This window comes from Heterocephalus glaber, unplaced genomic scaffold, assembly GCF_053883595.1.
Source record: "Heterocephalus glaber isolate CG9 unplaced genomic scaffold, H.glaber_assembly_v1.0 deba00001707, whole genome shotgun sequence".
Taxonomy (NCBI): domain Eukaryota; kingdom Metazoa; phylum Chordata; class Mammalia; order Rodentia; family Bathyergidae; genus Heterocephalus; species Heterocephalus glaber.
In genome coordinates, this window is record NW_028258427.1 from 2,155,528 (window position 1) to 2,165,078 (window position 9,551).

At 44.2% G+C, this 9,551-nt stretch overlaps 1 long non-coding RNA gene across 1 annotated transcript; it reads left to right on the forward strand.

The window, feature by feature from the left end:
* Window positions 1-1,815: 1,815 nt before the first annotated feature.
* Window positions 1,816-7,625, forward strand: LOC147821764 (uncharacterized). The gene is made up of 2 exons (XR_015446562.1): window positions 1,816-2,740; window positions 3,384-7,625. It is a non-coding gene; the product is annotated as an uncharacterized LOC147821764 (long non-coding RNA).
* The last annotated feature ends 1,926 nt before the right edge of the window (window positions 7,626-9,551 follow it).

A 9,551-nucleotide genomic window follows, 5' to 3' on the forward strand; every position in this document is an offset into this window, starting at 1 on the left:
ATTTCCATATGCACTTTTCTAGGCTCCAAGGGGAAAGCTTTTTCCTACCTAAGGATGTGATTACTACAAGGAAGAATTTGTTATCTAGATAGTATGAATAGCTGTCAACATCCCACAAACTTTTATAAAGCACTCCAAAACACACTTTTTCTCTAGAGTGCAGGCTATAAAGACTTCAAGTGTGATGTTGTGTAACTCACAAGAAAATATTGTCTCCCTGTGAGTAAAAATCATATTTCACATTCTAAGTTTGTCAGCGGAACTAGCTTTTCCCTTAACAAAGTATGACAAAGGCCACCAATTCAGAATTGCTCATTGTTCCTTGACTTTCACCACTCCTCATTAAAGTTCCTTTCTGCCCCCCCAAAAATTGATACACATCGAAACTGCAATATTAAGTGAAATAAATGAGACACATAATCTTAAATATCACATATTTGATATGAGAAACCCAAAGTATAAATCAAAGAGCAAAATAAAAGATAGATAATAGGAAACAGGGAGATATGTCTTTTGCAAATGGGAAGGGACCAAAGATAGAAGGAGGGGAAAGGGAGGAGAAGGCAACAGGGGAAAAAAGAATTTAGTTTTGTTATGTGTATGTACCAACTTCCCACAATGAATGTAATCATTATGTACTGCAAACATGTACTAATGAAAAAAAGAGAAACAATTTCAAATCTCTGTATGTTCTGGATTAAAGTCAAGGCAGAATATCCTGAGATTTCCACAAAAGCACTGAAACACTTGCTTCTATTTCCAAGACCCTATCTTTGTGAAGCAGCATTTTCTGCAGTGACAGCAACCAAAACAAGATTATGGAGTAGACTGGACATAAGCAACACATTTTGGGTGTCACTGTCTCCATGGTATATCCAAGTGGGACTTTCTAGTTGCAGGAAAACAGGCTCAGGGTTTGCTCTGATTCTGCATTATGGTGAGTTGTATAATAATAATAATAATGATAATGATAATAATAATAGAAATAAAGTACACAATAAATGTAATGTGGTTAAATCATCCTGAAACCATCCCCTTCCCTTGGTCTCTTGAAAAATTTCCTTGCATGAAACCAGTCCCTGATGCTGAAAAGGTTGGGAACTGCTCTTAATAATGAGAATCAACTATATGTCCTTGTGAGGTTTCCTTTTGCCAGACCAGTGAGTATGTCCTAGTCTTGTGTTTTCAGCCCAAAAAAGGCCTGTAGCTCCAACCTTGGTCTCTAGAAACACTCATTATTGAAGCCCTGATTTGACTATCCTACTGAAGAGACTGTGTGCACAGGTCCTGAGTTTATGTGGGTATGGAGAGAAACCAAGTTGATTCCAGCCTTTTAGCCAACCCCTCTGAGGTACTGAGCATGTAAGTGAAGTTGACCTAGACCTTCCTAGACCTTCCAGCCTAGCCTAGCTTCCAGATGAATACCACTGAGTGACCCTAGTCAAGCCAACTAATCCTTTCTTGTCCCACAAAAGTGAGGTATAATCAAATGGTTGCTGTTTAAAGCCACTAAATTTTATTTGTACAGAACAATCAATAAATAACTGGAACACAAGCTGATTATGATGGTTATCCAGAGAAAATGTTCTATTAAAATATTTGAATTTTGGAACAAACTTCTAATATCTCTGCAAGATTTTAAAAAATCAGTTTAGGGATCAGTTTCTACTTGTGAGATGGTGGCATGAGGAGCTCCATGGACATGGTCCTCAGAGAAACAAACACAACTGATGAACACAACTAGAGAACATTTTAATGTCTCTGGAAATGGTTTTAAGGCCATACAGCAAATCAAAACTCATGTATTCAGGAAAATCTACCAAAACTCATAAGAACAAGCATCTGTGGCACTTGAGCCCTGACCCATTTCTTGCCATCTTCCATCTCAGCTTGACAAAAGTGCTACTCTAGGCAGTCACAACCAAAAAGGTAGGGCTTCCTCTCTCCCCAGCTCTGGTTAAAGGGTGTGTTATCTTACCAGGAAGAGAAGGCCACTAGCCATCTCATGCCCTGCAACTCCTAGTTGAAGTGCTAAATTCACAGTGAGTGGATTTGCAAAGTTGTTAGAGGCTACTGTGAGACCAAAGCGACTCCATTTTGCTAAAATGCACCACTCCCCTAGTCTCTCACAAATTAATGGTTAAAATGTGCATGCTCTGGGACAAAAGACACAATCTGTACTGAAGCAAAGTTCCTAAGTTAATTACTCAACCATCTGTTTGCCTAGGAAAAGAATGTTCCGGGCCCCCTATCCATAGAACAATCTGTAGATGTGCTGACTGTCAGTGCGTAATGGTCCTGACTATTAGTCAGTGTGTCTGCTGACCATCAGTATGTGACAGTCGACCACTAACCTTTGTCCCTCATTTCCCTTGTAAAACCTACATGTAACTGCCCCTCAACCCCCACCCCCATGAACCTAGCCAATCAGAAATGTACACTTCATGCTTGCTAAATGTTAACCAATCATGTAACTGCTAAGTGGAAAATCCCCAAACCTTGCTGTAACCTCTATGAAAACCCCACTAATTTGAAATTCGGGGCTCTCAATTCTGATCCGCTGCATCGGTGATGGTTGGGAGCCCCTGCTCAAGCTTGAATAAACAGCCCTTGTGTGCTTACATTGGAATTGGCTTCCTGGTGGTCTTTGGGACTTTGTGATCTGGGCATAACATTTGGGGGCTCATCTGGGATCCCCAAGACCCCCAGGACCCCCAAACTGGAGGGTCGATGCCAGCTGGTAAGTGTCTCTGTATCCGTAAGTTGTCTGTCTGTAATTCAGGGGCCCAATTTCTGAGTAGGTCGGCAGATGGTCTAAGCAGACGTGCAGGCGGGCCACCGACCCAGGGTCTTGGAAGACGTTCCAGACCCTTCTGGAGGGGACAGAGTGCCCCGTGATTTCTGGAAGGATGGTGCGGGTCGCTCCCACGGCACGGCGTGAGGTCGTTGTCCTACTTTCAGTTTTGCCTCCAGAGGATTGTTTTGTCTTGTCTCTTGTTTCTCTGTTGTGCTTGATTTCTGTCTATTGCCGTGTATTGTTGTTGTCACTTGACTTGGACTGAGACGATGGGACAGACCATGACCACTCCTCTATCCCTTATGATGGACCATTTTAAAGAGGTTAAAGAGTGCGCTCATAATCTAAGTCTAGAAATAAATAAAAAAAAAAATCCAGACTTGTCCTTCTGTGTAGTTCGGAGTGGCCTTCCTTTGAGCAGGGATGGTCCCCCGAGGGAACTTTTGATTTGCAGATCATACGCAGGGTCCATGGAGCTGTTTTCTGTCCCTACACTGGACATCCTGATCAGGTTCCCTACATTGTCACTTGGGAGAGTTTAATCTGTGACCCCCCACCATGGGTCAAGCCCTTTTTGCCTCCATAGAAACAGCAGCCAGAGGTAATCCTGACAGCCTGTGAGAAGACTCCCAGAGAACACGATGGAAAAAGACAAACTGAGACCAAGCTGACTGCGCCGCTTTACCCAGTTCTTCAAGGAGGAACTGATGAAGATCTCCTCTTTCCCCCTCCCTACCACCCACACCCCGCTCCTCCACTCCTGCCACTGCCAGCAGGGGGAGAGGAAAGAGCACTGGTGGCGGCCGAGTTGGAGCGCCTCTGGAGGAGATGGCCCTGCCCAAAACACCTGTAACCACATGTGGCCTCACCGGCAGGGCCGGCAGATTCCACTGTCCTCCCGTTAAGGGCGGCTGGAACCCCTGATGAGCATGGCAACCAGCTTCATCATTATTGGCCCTTTGCCACTAGTGACCTCTATAACTGGCGAATTCAACACACCAACTTCTCTGATAACCCTAGGGATTTGATTAACCTATTAGAAACTGTTTTGTTTACTCATCAGCCCACTTGAGATGATTGTCAGCAGCTCCTCCAGATCCTGTTTACAACAGAGGAGCGTGAAAGAATCCAGAACGAGGCCAGGAAATTGGTTCCTGGTGACAGTGGTCAACCCACCACCAATGGTGATACTATCAACACTTCTTTTCCTTCGTCCTGGACCAACTGGGACTTCCACACAGCAGAAGGTAAGGAGAGGCTCCAGGTCTATCGCCAGGCTCTGTTGGGAGGTCTCAAACCAGCTGCTCAAAAGCCCTGCAGCCTTCATAGAAAGAATTCAGGAAGCCTTCTGTAGGTATACTCCTATGGACCCAGAAGCAACTGAGACAAAGGCAGCTGTAATAATGCATTTTGTCAACCAGGCGGCGCCAGATATTAGGAGAAAGTTACAGAAAGTAGACAGATTAAGAGAGAAGAGTATCCAGGATTTAGTGGCAGTGGCAGAGAGAGCATATAACGACAGGGAAACCACAGAGGAAAAACAGGTAAAAGCTGACAACTGCCAGACCCGAAACCTGGCTCGAATTCTTCTGGCCACCACTGTGGGAGAGCCGAGGGAATGTTAACGTCATCTGAGAAAGATTGCAGCAGAAGGACAAGGTAAGGGGGAACATAGGGATCGCCCCCAATTGGGAAAGAACCAGTGTGCTTATTGCAAAGAGGAAGGCTATTGGGCCAGAGAATGCCCTAAAAAGCCGGGAAGCTGCCCCAAGGCCCCCATCCTGGCTATGGATGAACTGAGTGATTAGGGGGGATGGGGCTCGGCACCCCTCCCCGAGCCCAGGGTAACCCTTAAAGTGGAGGGGGAGCCCGTTGAGTTCCTGGTAGATACCAGCGCTCAACATTCAGTTCTGCTTAAACCACATGGCCATATATCTGACAAAACTCCCTGGGTCCAAGGAGCCACAGGCATGAAAAAAAATATTCATGGACTACCCGAAGAATGGTGGACTTGGGAGTGGGCCGGGTAACCCACTCATTTATGATTATACCTGATTGCCCCTATCCTCTACTTAGAAAAGACTTGCTCACTAAGTTAGGAGCCCAAATCCATTTTCAGCCAGGGGGCACAGAGGTCCTTGACCAGGAGGAAAAGCCCATCCAAGTGTTAACTATGAGCCTTGAGGATGAATATCTGCTACATCAGAAGCAGTCCCCTCCTGATCCTGACTGGAACAATAGCTTGCCATGTTCCCGCGAGCATGGGCTGAGACTGGGGGCATGGGGCTGGCCACACACAGGACACCTGTGTTCGTAGAGATAAAGCCAGGAGTGGACCCTGCACAAGTTCGCCAATATCCCATGTCCCTAGAGGCCTGCAAAGAAATAACTCCACACATCAGGAGGTTGCTTGCTCAGGGTATTCTAAGGCCCTGTCAATCGGCCTGGAACACCCCCTTGTTGCCGGTGCAGAAACCCCACTGGGATGACTATCCACCAGTGCAGGACCTCTGTGAGCCTGCCACTGGCACCCAAAAGCCAGCACATCTTCGCATTTGAATGGAGCGACTCTGAGCAGGGCATCAATGGACAGCTGACCTGGACCCGACTTCCACAAGGATTTAAAAACTCGCCCACCATTTTTGACGAAGCTTTGCATGAAGACTTGGGCTGGACAGAGGCTTTCCCCACCAAGCATGAAATGGCACAGACTGTGGCCAAAAAGCTTTTAAAAGACGTCCTACCAAGGTATGGTTTTCCTGTTATGTTAAGATCAGACAATAGACCTGCTTTTGTCTCTAAGGTGAGTCAGAGTTTAGTGCAGGTCCTGGGGGCAAATTGGAAATTACATTGTGCATACAGACCCCAGAGTTCAGGACAGGTAGAGAGAACAAACAGGACCCTAAAAGAGACCTTAACTAAATTAGCGTTAGAGACTGGTGGTGACTGGGTGGCTCTCCTTCCCTTCGCCCTCTATAGGGTATGCAATTCAATAAGATGGACTGACTCCTTTTTAAATTATGTTTGGGGTGCCCCCTCCCATAATCCCTAACCTCCAGTCTGAAGTGCTCACTGAGCTTGGTGATCAAGAGCTGTTATTTTCTTTAAGAGGTATTCAACTGATTCACAAGGACTCAGGACAGGATCAGAACCCAGATGAACGACTCTGGAAACTCATGGTCCAAACTTTCCAAACCCTAAATGCCTCTCGACCTGATCTTACTCAATCTTGTTGGTTATGTTATGATATTAAGCCCCCTTACTATGAAGGGATAGCCTTTCTGGGGAATTTTACTGAATCAGATAGTCCTAGCCAATGCAGATGGCAGCAGAAGGGTTCAGCTAGATTAACCCTGCAGTCGGTGGTCAGACGAAGCACATGTCTAGGTGATGTGCCTCCCACCCACCAACACCTGTGTAGCCAGACTCATTCAATGTCCTCAGAAAAATATTTTGTACCCCCTTCAGATGGTTGGTGGGCATGTTCTACTGGGCTCACCCCATGTGTACATGGAGGAGTACTCAATCAGACTAAGGATGTTCGTGTGCTGGTGCAATTAGTACCTAGACTGCTGTATCATTCAGAGGAGGAAGTTTATGCTCACCTAGCTCATTTAGTGGGGGCCCCCAGTCAGGTAAAAAGGGAGCCCATAACAGCAATCACCCTGACAGTTCTCCTAGGCCTGGGCTTGGCAGGAGCAGGAACTGGGGTCTCCTCTTTAGTCTTACAAAACAAGCATTATAATGATCTGAGGGCTGCCATAGATATTGATATAGAGAGACTTGAAAACTCCATCACACACTTTCAAGAGTCATTAACCTCCCTAGTGGAAGTGGTGCTCCAGAATAAAAGGGGGCTAGATTTAATCTTTCTACAACAGGGAGGGCTCTGTGCTGCCGTAGGTGAGGAATGTTGTTTTTATGTAGACCACTCAGGAGTGGTCAAAGAATCTATGGCCAAAGTTAGAGAGGGTATCGCTAGACGAAAGCGAGAGCGAGAACAAACTCAAAGTTGGTTTGAATCCTGGTTTAATTCCTCCCCATGGCTGACTACTCTGATCTCTACTCTACTGGGCCCCTTGCTTATTTTGTTACTACTGTTAACCCTTGGACCTTGTATACTCAATAGATTAGTCTCATTCATCAGAGAACGCATTAACACTGTACAGCTGATGGTACTCAGGTCCCAATACCAGCCAGTTTCTACAGACCTAATAGAATTAACCCCCAGAGGCCCATGATTGGTCCTCTATAGCATCATGAGAAGGGGGGAATGTGAGACCAAAGCGACTCCATTTTGCTAAAATGCACCACTCCCCTAGTCTCTCACAAATTAATGGTTAAAATGTGCATGCTCTGGGACAAAAGACACAATCTGTACTGAAGCAAAGTTCCTAAGTTAATTACTCAACCATCTGTTTGCCTAGGAAAAGAATGTTCCGGGCCCCCTATCCATAGAACAATCTGTAGATGTGCTGACTGTCAGTGCGTAATGGTCCTGACTATTAGTCAGTGTGTCTGCTGACCATCAGTATGTGACAGTCGACCACTAACCTTTGTCCCTCATTTCCCTCGTAAAACCTACATGTAACTGCCCCTCAACCCCCCCCCCATGAACCTAGCCAATCAGAAATGTACACTTCATGCTTGCTAAATGTTAACCAATCATGTAACTGCTAAGTGGAAAATCTCCAAACCTTGCTGTAACCTCTATAAAAACCCCACTAATTTGAAATTCGGGGCTCTCAATTCTGATCCGCTGCGTCGGTGACGGTTGGGAGCCCCTGCTCGAGCTTGAATAAATGGCCCTCGTGTGCTTACATCAGAATCGGCTTCCTGGTGGTCTTTGGGACTTCGCGATCTGGGCATAACACTACTTTCCTCCACCCAGTCACATAATAGGAATTGAAACTTACATCTAAGATCACAAAGATTTATGTCCTGTATGTTTCTTCTAAAAGGTTTTAGCTTTTACTTTAAACCTGTGGTTTATTCTGTAGTAATTTGTACATATGGTGTCAAACTTCATTCTTCTGCATGTGGATATACAGTTGTCCCAGCATCATTTATTGAAGAAAGTACTTTTTCCCTATTTAATGGTCTTGGTACATTTGTCAAAAATCAGTTGACAGAGCCAGCCATGGTGGTGCATTCTTGTAATCCCAGCACTCTGGAAGGCTAAGGTGTTGCAGAAATCTCAGAAAGAAATACACAGAGACACAGAATTTGGATAAAATAATAAAATTTTTTCGCACAAGGAGGTGGGAATGCCTGAAACCAGTCTGGTCAGTATCCCCGCGCCCTTTGTTCAGCATTTCCCTTTTTATATCCTTTCTACCCATTATCTCATCCTTAGTGGTCTTTGATGTGTAAATACAATTCCAGTTCCTAGTTACAAGTCACAGACACAAGATAGGCCATATACATTGTAAATTCACCCTGGCAGGGAAACTTTGTGAGGTTAATGAAGTTAGTGGTTAGAGTCAGATAATCCTCACCTTAAACAAGGAGTTATGGGAAAAGCAAATCTTAAAAGAACACCATTACTTATTTTGCTTCTACAACTACCTTGATATTCAATCTATTAAGTTATCTAAAATTTTCCATATCAAAGGCAGCAGGACTGTCAGTCTGAGCCCAGCCTAGACAACTTGGTGAGAACTTGTTTGTTGGTTGTTTCACAACCAAAAAAAGAAAAAGTAAAAAGGGCTGGAGATGTTGCTTAGTGGTCCTTGGGTTCAATCCCCACTACCACACACACACAAAAATTGAATGTGAGTATAAGGTTTATTTCTGGTAAGAGTAGTACATTGGCTTGATTACTATACTTTTTTTTTTTTTTGATACTGGGGATTGAACTCAGAACCTTGTGCTTGCTAGGCAGGCACCAGAACCACTGAGCTAAATCCCCAGCCCTGATTACTATAGTTTTGAAGTAAATTTTAAATCTGAAATGGTCAGTCCAGGTTGAATTTGTTTTTTATTTTTTATTTTATTTTATTTTATTTTTTGGTACCAGGGATTGAACTTGGGTCCTTGCACTTGCACAGCAGGCGGCAAAACCACTGAGCTAAATCCCTGGCCCTGAATTTGTTTTTTAAAAAAAATATTTATTTGGGGTTTTTGAGATGTGGTCTTACTATGTAGCCCAGGCTGGCCTGGAATTTGCAGTGATCCTCCTGCCTCAGCCTCTCAAGGTGCCTCTCATGATGCTCACCACCATGCCTGGCTAAAAAGATTTTTTTAGAAAAGATTGTTCATGAACAAAACTCCAAATCCTTGGAACTTCTGAATGAATTTTAAGATTGGTTTGTCAGGGCTGGGGATTTAGCTCAGTGGTTCCACTGCCTGCCTCAAAAGCTAAGGACCTGAGTTAGATCCCCGGTACCAAAAAAAAAAAAAAAAGATTGGTTTATCAATTTTTTGCAATAAAGCTAGATAGATTTTGGCATTGTGTTAACTGTCTACCTTAAATTGGGGAATATTGTCATCTTAACAATATTAAGTTTTGGGCCAGGGATTTAGCTCAGTGGTTCCGGCACCTGCTGTGCAAGAGCAAGGTCCCAAGTTCAATCCCCAGTACCAAAAAAAAAAAAAAAAAAATTAACAATATTAAGTTCTTCAATCCATAAGTAAAGAATATCTTTTCATTTGTTTAGATGTGTGATTTTTTTTTTTTTTTTTTTTTTGGTACCAGGGATTGAACTTGGGACCTTGCTCTTGCACAGCAGGTGCCGGAACCACTGAGCTAAAT